This window comes from Rhopalosiphum padi, chromosome 2 (assembly GCF_020882245.1).
Source record: "Rhopalosiphum padi isolate XX-2018 chromosome 2, ASM2088224v1, whole genome shotgun sequence".
NCBI classification, from domain to species: Eukaryota; Metazoa; Arthropoda; class Insecta; order Hemiptera; family Aphididae; genus Rhopalosiphum; species Rhopalosiphum padi.
The window spans coordinates 21,049,294-21,064,628 of NC_083598.1; the positions used below are offsets into that span (position 1 = coordinate 21,049,294).

At 24.6% G+C, this 15,335-nt stretch overlaps 1 protein-coding gene across 8 annotated transcripts in view; it reads left to right on the forward strand.

Moving 5' to 3' along the window:
* The window catches only part of LOC132919340 (basement membrane-specific heparan sulfate proteoglycan core protein), a 154,363-nt gene that overhangs the window by 18,576 nt on the left and 120,452 nt on the right, over positions 1–15,335 (forward strand). The window lies entirely within an intron of this gene.

The following is a 15,335-nucleotide window of genomic DNA, read 5'->3' on the forward strand; positions in this document are numbered from 1 at the left end:
TACGTATTTTAATATATAAATTAATAACGATTTAATATGTACATTATTATCTATACGGATGCGTATATTTTTGGGAATTTAATAAAATTACATCAGTAATCATGGTTCTTAATTCTTATTTCTGAACGTTATTAAACAAAAGTTTAATCTGATAATGATATGTACTTTAGTATTTTAATTTTACTTGTACAGAGGTATATAGTGCATTTCAAAACCTGGTATATAATAAATAATAATAAAGCTATTCGTATTGTCTTATTTCATCTATACGTGATTTTGTAACAAAGCCAAAATCCATGTAGTCTGACCAGTTTATATACCTATACAGTATACTAATACATAATAAGTATTTATGTGTACCTTAAATACAATAAATAAAATATTTTTAACTAACGATTTATTTAAAAAATATTTTCTTAATACTTAAATTAATGCAATATAATGTAATAATATATAAGTTAGGGGTTATATTATAAATAATTGTAATCGAGAATCGTGCAGTATTTAAATAAAACTAAAATATAATTTTATACAAATTCTAAACAATTATTATCTTATTAATTCAATTACTCAAAATTGATATTTTAATTTTTAAAGATAATTCTCAAATTTAACCTAATAAAATTGATTTTCCACTCATATCCCAATAAATATTTATGTAGTATACTAGTTAAATTAAAACATTTTTTATTTGTTCTATAAGTAAACTAAAATTGAAATTTTTAAATATTTTGAATGGTGAGTGAATAACTTAATATTTCGAATTTGTTAAGATATATTTTATAAAACAATTTTTCATTCATAAAAAGATCTACAGGTTGTTGATGTTGAATCATTAATTTCTGGCTATTCAAATAAATCTAAGTATTTTCCATCTTTTTTTCGACAATCTCGGCTTATCTTCCATTCCCACGAAAAACCCATCGGTTTGATGGATTCAATAGTGCAGATTTAAAGCGAACAATGCCCCTTATTTATTTCTTTTTAAAAGACTGATTAGGTTATTTTGTTAGAGCTCTTTATTTTCACGTACTTATTCACATCCTCTCACCCCAAATGTAATACGAATCTACCACTGCAGTATTTGATGTGTAGCGGCACGGCGATGTTTCGAGTGTCAGGATTATAATGGTTCGTTTGCAACAGATCGGAATTAATTTTAGTTTATTCACATTTTTTTCATTCATGCACCTATATTGTATAATATGCTACAGATTATTGGGGTACCTATTGTTAAAACAGAAAGGTTAACATCCTATTATTTCCTTAATATTTTATGGATTTATTAATATTGTTGTTTCAATTTTTCGAATAACTACTCGATATGAAAACAAAATATTTAAGTATGACATTGTTATTTGTGTCAAAAAATATTACTTCTGACTTATGATAACTTTAGGTAAATTTGTATGATGATTTATCTTTAAAATTTAAACACATACAATCACGGTAACGATAAAAATGTGCTCATGTTTTTTTACGAAGCAAGTCATATATATGTGAGAGATGGTATATTTTGCGCCAATTATATAACTTATGCGTCACCAATAGGTACATTTAAATTTTTTAATTGCGTATGTAATTTGCGCCAAAAAAATAAAAATATAACGTCTATTTTGGGCTACATCTTAAAATTAATTTTGATAATTTATTCCACGACAGAAAACGAAATATAAAATGTAATCTGTGCCACAATTTCAACTTCAATTTTTGGAATTTACCACCTAATCAATTTACTGATATTACATAACTATATTATGATGCGTATCTGATATAATATTATTAATATTGTTGTATTCTACTCATAATAAGTAAAGATGAGATTTAAAATTGTATGTATCAAAAAGTTCATGTTTCTAAAATTTGTTCAATACGATGGCGCTGTATTGTCAGAACGAGAACTACAAAAGTGTATACATCTTTAGAAAATATTGTTTAAATAGTTGAAATTGTAAATGAACATAACAGGCATGATCAACCAAGTATAGTCAAACAAATGTATTCAAATGGTTGTGAGAAAAATTCTATGAAAAATCTGTATACTAAACCAAGTAGTAAGTTATTACGAACAAACATTTATAAAAATGAATCTAATTTACAAATCATCAATACCGATAATATATCACTAGTTCAACGAAATATTTATAACACCCGAAGAAAAATGATGCCACCATTACAAAAAGTAATGGAAGAATTGCAAATGGAAGAATTGCAATATTTATCAAATAATAACTTATTTAATATACATAAAGTACGTATTTTTAGTTATTTCAAAGTGGTGCAAATTACGCAATACTTTATATTTAGTTTTATGTGGAGCAAATTACATATATATTTAATTTTTTTTAGTTGTTTTTTATGTACAATAAATACGTCTATATATGTAAGACGTAGGTATGAATTTGGTAATATCTTATTGGTGTGATGAATTGTGTCTCATATAAAATCATGAATAACATTTTTTTTGTTACTGTGGCCATATTGTTACTGTATTGACTACCGTAGAAGTGTGTGTGGATCTGGAATATCCTAATCAATATACAGGTCCTATTCAATTATTTTCATTTTATTTACATTTAAGCAGGCATTTTTATTTTGATTAATGATTCATAAATATTATAATAAGATATATTTCAACTATTTTATTATGGTTTAGAAAAATAAACTAATAACATAACTAAAAAATAGTTATTGGTCACCAATAAAATATTCGTTACTAAACACGTTCATAGCTCTTAACTAAAATAGAATTGCAGTCCTTGGATAGAGTAGGTAGATATATAATTACTGGGTAATCAAAAATATCGTGATAATTTATTATTGTTGGATTTAAAATTTAAATATGTTTGGAATAAAATTTATATCTTGTACAAAACGTAAAAAAATACGATTTAGAATAAAATATGCCGTTAGTATAATTTGAATATTCATAGTCGTATTTTAGTTAAATTACGAGTTTTTAATATTAGTTTAGTAGTGTACAAAAGTCTAATAACTAAACTAATAACTGTTCTATTTGGCATCATGCCAGTTAAATAATAAAATAAATAATTAATAAGTAAATTGTAAGTAAAGTGAAGATTAAGGTATATAGTATTATTAATAATACGATTTTAATGTTTACTTATTTAAGTCCCTTCTTATAATTGTTTGTATATAATAAACTGTTAAACTGTTTTCGGAAATTAAATATACATATTTATTTATTATATTATTTAGTATAGGCGAGATCTTTTCTTTATTATTCACTTTGAAAGACTATTCATTCAAGTAAAATGGTATTCCGTATGGTTTGCATGAAGCGTGGCCGATCCATTGCATGTTGCTTTATAGAGTTCCGCCCAATTGTTACGGAGATTTTAAGATGGTTCTATTGGATTTAATAATACTGTTTATAAAATATAATAGATAATATTAATCTTAGCAATGAATTTTTTTTTTTAACTTCAATAAATTTAAAAAATATAAAAATCTATTTCTTTTTGATTATAATTTCAAAGTAAAAATCAGTATGTATAACACGAATACATTTTAAGTGATGCATATACCGGATTTTCGATCGAAGTCTGTCCACTCAATTAAACCCCATGATGCATTTTCACGGCTTGACCCCGTAAATCGTTTTAAAATTCGTCTGGGGAGTTAACGGAAAAAAAATCATGAAGTTTTTTTTTTATATATATCGACGGCCAATGGTTATAATATGTTGAGATAAATTCTGTGATGCGAAAAAAAGCCTATAGGCACCCCTTACAAGACTACCAAAAATATATATTAAACTAACTACAATAATTTTTACATAATAATAATTTATTAAATTTATAGAACTATATTAGTTTTTATAAATTCTAAAAAATTAGTATACAATGCATTATATGAACAGTTGTATATATTTTTTAGTGATATTGTTTAATTTATATAGATTAAATTTAATAAAGTTGTAAAGCATATCTTCAGTGATATTTTAAATTTGATGTGATGTAAAATCTAAATTACATTTTTAAATGTATATTCAAATTCAGGTAGTATAAAAAATACTATAAAATAAATTGTATGTTGCATCTATGTATATATGAATAAAATATGTTTTTAAAAAGCATTCAGACTAAAATTGAAATAATTGTTTAAATTGTTATCATGCTTTAAAATCGAAATTTACTTTATAAAAGTTGTATAGCTACAGCCAGAACATATTTTAATCAATATTAAGCATAATAGATACTCACAGTTATAATGTATTGCTCTTTATTATTTTAGTTTAATAATAATGTATAAATTAGTTTCGAATTCTCTCAATTCCTTTGGAAATCAAGCAATTATTAAAAAGCATGGTAAAAGTTTAGGCACGTAGAGAATGTGTCTCAGACGGGTAATGAAAACAAAAAAAAAATATTACATTAAATGCTAAGGAGTTTTAATCAACAACATTCACGAATAAACGACATTTTCAAAATCAAACATTCTGACGTCTCGGGTTAAAAACGTTTAAACTCGTTGGTGAATGTATTATTCAAATGTAACTTTGTTATGTGACATGTAAATTTGTTGATTTGTTCTTTAAATTCTATACATATAATAAATATATAATGCAAATTATTTTACATAGGTACATTAAGACGTGGTATTAATATATTGATAAATTATGTTACTATTTGGTATATTATATTTTTATTAATATTATTATGCATTAATTATATTTTAAAGTTAAAAATTATTAGATTTATTAAAGCGTCAAAAAAAAACATTTAATAAACGATTCAGCAGTTTAAAATATGTAATAGGAAACGGATTTAAATGCTCTAAAAAATAAGAAAAATGCCTTAAAAAAAAATGCATTAACATAAAAAAATGTCCTAAAAAACTTTAAAAATTATGAAATATATATATAAATTATGAAAAATCTGATAAAAAATATTTAAATACAATAAAACCTTAATTAATTAACTCTCAATTATCTTCCGTCCATCTTTTTTTTACCCTAAAAAATTAAAAAAATCATAGGTATACAATCTGTTGTAACTTGTATGTATGTATTTTGTGTCTACACGTGTCAACAATAATTTCGTAATTTCGTAACATAATAAATATTTAGGTATTTTTATTTTTTTAGAAAGAATGTTGAAAAAATGACTTAAAAACCATAAAATGCACAAAAAATGCAAAATAAAAGTTACATTTTTTAATTCCTTGATGTATGAAATGAACTTTTTGTTTGGAAAGCAATGTTTTCGGAATGCAGTTCCGAAAAGCAATGTTATTACTAATAAGTAATAACTAATAAGTAATACTGTTTTTCGAGGGTATACTAATTTTATTTTATTAGGTAATACGTTATACAAATAAATAAATAAAAAATACCGATTTTATTGTCAATTTTATAAAATATATAATTAGTGCTGTTCTCTATTTTTGAAAAAATATATACTTGACATAAAAATAACTGTATAAATGTATAATTATTGTAATAGAGTGTTATAATATATCTTATTGCAATATAAATTATGATTTATAAATAGGTACCTACATTGTTTTTTTGATTAGTTATTTTGTTATATTCCGGAATAATATTGTAGATAATTAATGAGAATATATAATCTGAAATATTTGATTAAAATAAATATTATTATTTAATTCCGAAAATCCATGTTATTTACTCTGGCATAGTTACAGTTTAATGAGTCATGACTCATGACTATGTTAACACATGGTTTTCATAAACTGATATACATATAAACGGTACACTTTTATAGCCACCAACCGTGTCTGCGACTCCAATCAGTATACAACTATATATATAGCATGAGAAACGTTTTGTTTTAAAAGTTATCACGTATGTGTATACCATGTTTTAAATTAAACATTCCTTAAAGTATATAATTTAATACATACGTTTTTAAATAAATGCCATCTTATTGTTATTCCTTACCAAGCAAACTAATTCATCATTAGATAATTCTATTTGGTAATATTTTTTGAAAGTTATGATTCATCTATTTCAAATTTAACGACACGCCTATAGACATTCGCATAAATTGTTTATTATAAATCATGACCTTCGACACATGCGAAGTATATTCGGCTTTAGAATGGTATTCTCCTTATAACATTGGATTTAAAGTTTAAACTATAATTGAGTTTTGTTCCATGTTTTGAACTGTTGATAAATCTTTATTTTTATTCAATAAAAATAAGAATTATAGCTTTTTATTTACAGTTGTCTAATATTATAAATAATATATACTTTTTAAATTATAATATTGGTACGAGAGATGGTTTTATAAAGATATGTTTTTTCTTTCTTTTTTTTATTTGTTATATTATATTATATTTGTATCTCTATAAAATATAGATTGAAAATGTATACATGATAATATTTTAAAGTGATAATTTTAAAATTGCATAGTAGTTTCCACAAGTAATATAATATAAGAAAAAAATGGCGAAGTTAATAGGTAGTACTCCGATTTTTTTAATTAATTTATTTGTTTAATTCATGAAATAATAATCCTTGACGCTTACATTGTTTAACGATTATCAACTAAGTAATAAATAAACTTAAAAATGTGCTAAGCATTTTAACTAACTATGTGCTAAATATCAAATGTATTGTTTTATTCTGGTACAATTTTCAGTTATAAAATATAAAATGTGATTCTATGAATAATACAAGCCTAGTTCTAAAATTGTAAGAGTTGTTATTTTTTGAGATGCATTGGTTTTCAAAAATTAATATTTTGGGAATAAAAATGGTTTATGTAGTTTTTTTTTTTTTGAATATTGAGCAGTAAGTTTTAGTTGGTGTCACTATTATTTTTTAAATACATTTATTTATTATTATATAAATTATAATATAAATTATATTATATTATTTTATAAATAATAAAGAAGAAAAAAACTGAAATTCTATATTAATTTTAGTATTTAAAATACATATATGATATATCTAAAAATATAATTTAGTATAACTATTTTAGTCGTTTGTGGTCCACTATAAAATGAATAAAAATGTTTCCGGTATGCGATCTTCTTGTTCTTTCAATTTTAATAAATTATAATCATATTGTTCTTTACATAATATATTATAGAAACTATTGAAAATATCAACAATCTATTAATTATAAATTTATTTTTAATCAATGTAGATTGAGCTTTTTAAAACTTATAAAATAATAAAATTATATACTATATTTGTTAAGAATGATCCATTTTAAAATAATATTATAGGTACCATAATATGGAACTTCAGATTATGAGTTATGACTACAAGTTTAGCATTTTGTATAATCCTTCTGTAATAGGACAACTTTTGTATTTCAGTGAATTTGCTATATTATATTTGGATTAATTTATATTTAATAAAATACATTTAATGCGCAATAATTGTAATAAATTATATTATTAGTAACTTAAACGTGTAGTTTAAAAAAATATTTTACATTAACAAATTTAGGAATACTTTTTTATTGACTTCATCATATAGATACTTAATGGTATTCAGTTATAAATGTATAGACAAATCTCAAAATATGTACCCATGTCATGACTTTATGCCAAAAGTAAGATTTCAATAAACTTTTATGCGTTTCTCGTCAGTCGTCATATTTTAATATTAGAGTTCGACATATTTTATTCGTATCTACGATATACTGTGAATTTTTTTCCAGTCAATGACATTGACAGGTAAATCATTATTCCCCGGTGAGAATTATGTGAATGAAAATGTTCAGTTTTCACCCCCTCTCATTTGTGTTTAGCTTAGGTGAGGTTTTGTTGAAAATCAATTGAATTTGACAACTGAACCATGATAATATTCAATTTTAATCTAAACTATATTATACGAGTGCATGTTCATAATATATAATCATTATTATTTTTTAATATAATATTTATTACTATTTAAATTATAATTTAATGTTAAAATTGTTATATAAGTGTGGGGGATGTTACAATTTTATATTTTGAGCAAAATGATAAATGTTCATATTTTACAATATTGTAGGTGTTTTTTGTGTTTGAAGACAATTTTTATTGAAAATTCGATATTGGGAGTGGTTTTTGGTAAAAATTGAAACTAGTTTGTGTTTTTGTGTAATAAAAAATAAAAAATTCACAGTACTCTTATAAAACTTCATTGATTTTTAAAATTAATTATTTAAATATAAATTATATATAATATTCTTACACGAAATAAACTGAAGAAATTAACTGCCGTGAAAATATATAATTTATAGATTATTACTTGAAATACTGTTACTTGAACTGTTTATTAAATACAATATATTCATTAAAAATAATAAAAAATAATAAATAACATTATGAGACTGTTGGAATCAAAAATGTTTACTGAAATTCCACTTTTTATGTTACTTTAATACTCTATATTTGTTTATAAAGTAGCCTAAATTGTATGAAATTTATACATGTATTTATATGATCAAAAAACTTTTTGTTTAGTAAAAATGATTTGAAAAAATTCCATGTAGAATTTTTTATGTGAACAATTAATTGAATTACATGTTCATTTGAGTATAATATAATAAATATAATTTAATACTTTTCGAATTTCTTAATAGTTTTTCTAAAAAACTCAAAACAGAAAAAACAATATCATTTTTTTAATATTAAAATCGACCATTTCTTAAGTAAACTAGTAAACATACTACAAAACTCTGTTTATTTTTAAAATATTTTTATTTCATACGCGACTAATGTAATCATCATTGCAATTCAATTTACGAATTAGGATACTTGGCATAATTGCACGTGATTTTTTCAGAAAAAAAATGATGGTACCAAAAAGAATTTGCGCAAATCATTAGTTTTATAGTTATAGTAATTTGAAGTGTTGATTTTTATATAGGCCTTGAATGGGGATTTGTTTTTGTTTTCTCGTTTCTGTTAAATGCCTTGGCAAGGTCATATTATTGATAATAATCAAAGAATGGATTTTGCTAGGCACATCTATAATCAATGATTGATGGAAGGTATAATTAAATAAAAAATAAATTTAGACCGAGCCTGGGTTAAGACCTCGAGTTTGGCGACCGGAACTGGTATGCGTAGGAGTGACTTTTTGTCAAACTATATATATAGTCACGCATTATTGTGTCAGGTTAGGTCATCTACACACTCCTGCAACTCCCCTACACTACTCATACTATTTCCACCCTCAAGAGTCTAGTTCTCCGCTTAGACGCTAGAATGATCGAAGCTGGTAGGCGTAAGGAGCAACTACTTGTAACACTTTAATTGGCGAGTCTAAAAAAATAAAGAATACACAATCATATTAAGGTATTATCGTAAAAACAACAAACTTCAAATTTACGTTATTTTGAAAATAATAATTTGTGTGAATTTTTTGAGTGCTATCTTTTTTAAAAATTAATTTACCTAGGTTTCGAAAAAATTGTTTGCAAAAATCGCACGATAGCTAAAGTGAAATTGTTCCGGATGCTCAGTCCAGTGGCTCGCAGTCAATTCCTGTATTTTTTTTGCACTCTTAAAATTGTAAAGTTTACTATACTTTAATTTAAGAGAAAATGAATCCAAAAGTTCAAGATGAAATTAGAAAGTTTTTGTTGACATCTGGTTTATACGTAATCTATAAGACCGTTTATATGAACCAACGAACTTATCGGTTGAATGACGTAATTAACTCGTTACTCAGCAAACCCATTATGTACGCTATCACGATTTTTAACACTTGGATAATACTACTAGTTGGGCTGTTGACGAACATATCTTAATTCAACTTTATCGAACTTAAAAAATAATATTTCAATTGAGTTAAAAAATTTTAAATTCTCTCTTTTATGTTAATATGATGGTTAAACATCATTATTATATTTTTTATTTAATATGTTCGAAAAAATTACTTTGATAATGCAGTGCAATATGATTTAGTGAAGTGTTATAGTAATTCAACATTAGTTTGGTTAGAATTAATGGTTTGCACATAATATACAGTTGTGTACATTATTTACGATCGTCTATGTTAACTAAATTCATTAATCCATTTGTTAATTTTCAAATATTAATAAACAAGTACTTATTAGGTATACCATATTATACGTATATGGTTATGAGTGATGGCAATCTTGAAAATTAAAATGTATACGAGTATAAGCTAAGTACTTTATATAAGTAATTTGGAGTGGATTTTTATACTTCATATATTTTTAAGTTTGGTATATAAATAAAAATAAAAATAAATACATATATTTAAAAAAAAAAAAAAATTTTGACGTTTAATGGTTATATAATTCTTTATGATGAGTTTATATTTATTGGTAGAATCTAAGAGGATAATGATAACATAAAATGCTAATTATAATTAATTATTTTACTAAAAAGATATTATATACTTTATCTATATTGTGTATTGTAATTTTTAAGTTAAATTTTTTAACCAAATTAATCAATAGGCTCAGCAATTTGAGATGCACATAACCTTTTTTTTTAATTGTAGTTGTTTTAAAATTATTAACAGATTCATCATACTATCGGATTATCTTATTAATTAACAAAAGAAAAATATGTTATTAATGTAATGCGAATGAAGAAATAAAATTTGGATATTTTATTTAACATATAATAACTAACTAATGAGCTAAGACCCCCATAATTTATTATATTATATTGTATTTTCGATACATGTATATTATATATATTAATGGACATTCAACACTTTAATAATTCATTTTAAGCCTATAATTTCATAGCAGTTTATGGTAATTTGTATTCAATAAGTTTTTAAAAAAATAGCTTAAATGTAAATTTTGCAAACGTATATACGCATATAAGTACAGTTTTAACATAATATATTTACTTCATAAATAACTCATTGATGAATATGACCTACCCAACTTCAAGGCACAAATAATAATAATTCCACGTGGTGTATTAAAAAAAAACCACGTATTATAATATAGCTGAGACTCATTATTCATTGGTCAGGTGATAAATTACGATTCATAAAAATAAACACATTCCGAGTAGGTGGTTCGGTGATATTTCTCTGACGAGTTTTTTCCCTCTTTCTACTTATGTATTTGGTATATACATTTCTCTCTTTATCATTATTTCTTTCTTTTACTTTTTTCATTTTCAATGCTAATGCTAACATGTTAAATTTAAATATGAAATAAAAAATTCCATTGAAACCGACCTAGTCACGCGTTTGTAGGCTTATCATGTTGGTTATTGTTAGAACAGCTGAAGATTTCTTGCAAGGGTATCTAATTCTTATACTACCTACATATATTTTTATTTGATGAAATAACGAAAGTATTAAATAAAGAGTAGGGTAGGTTGTATTAACATTTTTTTTATCTTTAAACCGTTTAATATACAATATTATAAATTTAATTAATTATTCTATGGTTGTTTTGTCATATACCTTGTGTTATTTAAAAATTAAAGATAGCCCAAAACATAAATTATAAATAGGTACAAACTAAATATTTTTATGTATAATGATAAAATGAAAAACATTATAGCTAGTAGTATTATAGTTCATGGTAAGGTTAGGTAAAAAAACTGTAATAGTGATGTAAAAATTAATAAGCTATTTTTTGAAAATACAATTTACTATATTGTATATTCATTTATAATCTTAGAGAATTTTGTATTAAAAACACAGAATATATTATTACTTTTGCGTGGTATTATACCCAAGAATATAACTAATTTAGTATTTAGTACACTATTATAATATATTAGATATTTTGATTACGGATTTACAATGCCTGGACTGTTAAATTTTCATATCGCAAAGAGTATTCATACTGGGGAGCAGTACCTAAGATATATATGTTTTAATGGTAAAGATAATAATGGAATGCACTCAACTTGGTTTGTCTGAAAACATGAGCTGTAGTTATATTTACTAACTGTAAAATTTAAATTATTACTTTAAAAATCTAAAAATCCATTTTAATAGTAACTGTAAATATTTAAGATACGAGTACATAAAACTATACATATATTGAATGCGCGTGCATATAATTATTTTTATTAATATTATGCAATCGATCTTTAACTCAAGGCTTAAATAAAAATAATATCCTCTTGGTTACATTAAAAGTTGTTTATTTTAGGAAACAAAATAAATAAATGTACATGGTTGTTTTAATGTAATTTATAAAGTTGTAGAATTTTTATTTATTATATTATAATTTTCAACGATTAAAATTATTGCATTTTTGGCTAATCGATGTTCGATGTTGATTAATTTTACTATTAGCAAAAATAGCATAGCAAATAAACTAATTTATGTAATTTATAATATTTTTTTTTTAATTATATAACTTGTACTCTTTAAGTAATATAATTTTAAATAAATTGATCATAGAAATATTTGAAAATTGAGTTGGATATTATGAATCATTAAAATATTAATATTAAATACCAAAATCGGTATCTTTATATAATTAACTAAAAGTTACAATAATATTGTACATAAATAAAAACTAGTAGGTGCAACTGGTAAAATAAATCAAGATCTCTGTTTTAAGATTGGGATGTTAAAGTGAATATTTTAGGTGGGAGTCATTGTGCTACCGATAAAAATGTATAACCGGAAGTTATGTATTTTAATTGTTTTTACGCAAAATCTTGTTTAGAATTTTTTTTATCACTTCACGATTTTTACATATTGCAATTTCGATTTGTTGTGGAGTGTAATTTAATTTTAAACGATAGTGCCTATTGATAAAATATTACAGTGATGGTATAAGCACAATTGAATAATGTGTTAGTGTGTATTTAGTGAAGAAATTATTTTTTTCTTTTACTAAATCGTTTCAATGGGTTAGGATATTGTATACATTAACTCTACCATGTGCATATACGCTCGATGTACACACGTTTTCTACCGAGTGATTATTTCACAACCAACAGGTCTTTTAAGGTACTTAAATCTTGTATAATATACAAGATTAAAATAGCATATGATTAACATATTTTTAACGTAGAATCCGTTATTTAATAATTAGCTATATCAACGTATATGATTCTATATAATACCTAACAATATGCTTTATGTTTACGGATTATTATTTGAAAATCAAAAGTTAATACGGACCCATTTAGGAGAGCGTGCACGAAACACGAGTTTTAGAATTGTTTCAATGTATTATAATACTATTTTATATGTGACGTTTAAATAATAGTGTACAATATTTTACAATTCTTCCGAAACCTCAAAGTTGACTTGGGAAAATAAAATAATTTTAGTCCAAGACCCAAGTGTATCTATGTTTATGATTTTGCACTGTATGCATGCGTGAAAAAAATCATTAGACAACATACATAAAACAAATTTAAACGGCAATTCACAATATAAAAATAATGGCGTTCAGAGATAGCGACAACCGCTCTGTATACTCTTTGTTTAGGTACATTGCCTATATACGTACGCATCATTATTATAATATTGTTGTACACAGTACACACACGGCGCGTAATAATTATTAAGCTATACATACACCATCAGTGGTTACTGGTTTGGTTCGGTTTAATACTCTAGTCTGACGCGCGTTAGTGGGGTGTAAAGACGGAAGGGGGCTCAGATGAACAGTCGCGCCCGTCATCGCCGCCAGTTCGCGCGCGCGTTCAGACGACTCGTTTACTCGTGTACAATTGCCGCCGCCGAGGAACAACAACAATAATAATAAAATACACCATTATTATTATACCATTCAAAGCAACAGGTCCTCCGCCCCCGCTCGCACACGCACATACACGCACACCATAGACCCCGCCGACCCATGAGTTTCGTAATAAACCGCTGCCACTTTTAACCATACTATAAAATACACGGACATAACCGTGGTTTAAATCCGCAACTATGTCTTCTACGTGAAATTTTTGTGATTTTATTTTTTTCTGCCACCCACATTTTTTGTCGATCACGTTTTTCAAATTTAATAAGAATAACAATACAATAACAACAATAATAAAAACGGTTTCTATTGTTCGAGCCGCAAACACACACCGCCGCACAATATAATTATCACTACATACCTACACCTATATTATATAATATAAACAAATATTATATTGTATTATACAAATAACCTACAATGGTCATCGATATAATAGCAAAATATTAAATATGTACGATCGATAGAGTGTCAACATTCTGAATTCTAAAGCAGCCAATATATGTATATATTGATAATAGTATCCACTATTATCAATATTATCATTAAAATATTTTTTAAATTGTTTTTCAGTTCATGTCGACGAGTAATTATATTTACTCGTTTACATATGATGATTATTTTAAAAGAAAAACTATTAACTTTTTTGGAAAATGTTGGTTTTACGTGTGATTTTAATATGTTTGTATTGTTTTTATTTGTTCGCCTTTATGTCAGTTAATTATCTCAATTATCAGTTATTAATATTTAAATTACAACATAAAATAATGTTTTACTACAATGTTATATGAACAAAATGTATTGAATATTTAATTGGATGAGTATTTACCGCTTATTACCTGTTGTCATCCAGAAAATGTTGATTGGCACAATTATTATTTATTTACATATTAGTAAATAGTAATATTCATAAATCATAGACTATTTTGCATTTGGAATATTAGTAGATCTTTGCTGTGCGACAAAAATGTACTTATGTAACGATTGACCATAGGTCGAGAGACGTAGGCCAGGTGAAGAGGGGATGTTACACTTACTAAACGGTTTTATTTATTTTTATATTTTCGCAAATATTTATCAATTAATCGACGACGACGACATCAAACCTTTTTTTATGTAGCATATGTTTATATATATATATTATATATGATATATATATGATAAATGTCATATCTACGATGCATTTATATGATATATTAATACATATAAAATAATTAATAAAATTTAATTAATAACCGTGCTATAATTTATTTTGTTTAGACTAAAATAGCTACAATGATGCTCTAAAACTTGACAATCTTATTGTTTTTAAACATGACACATAATAAACAGTAGATGTTTCGCGATCTTACGAAATAATTATTTTATACTTTGAAACATTTAAAAATGTTTATTGGTCATACGACAACATTAATAGTTTTGATTGCCCACTTCACAGAAGAAATAAGGCGATTATAATGGAATAATCCCGAATTTAGAAAATGCGACTAGCTATTAATGTAAGTGTTGAAACAATGACTATAATGCCTAATACATAATATATAAATTATTTTCTTCCACATTATATTAGCATACACCTTCTGTATAGTTGATATGGATCTACATGTGTTTGTAGTGAATGTTCCATTCTGGTATATTTCTTTAATTATTTTTTTTGTTCAATTGTACCTA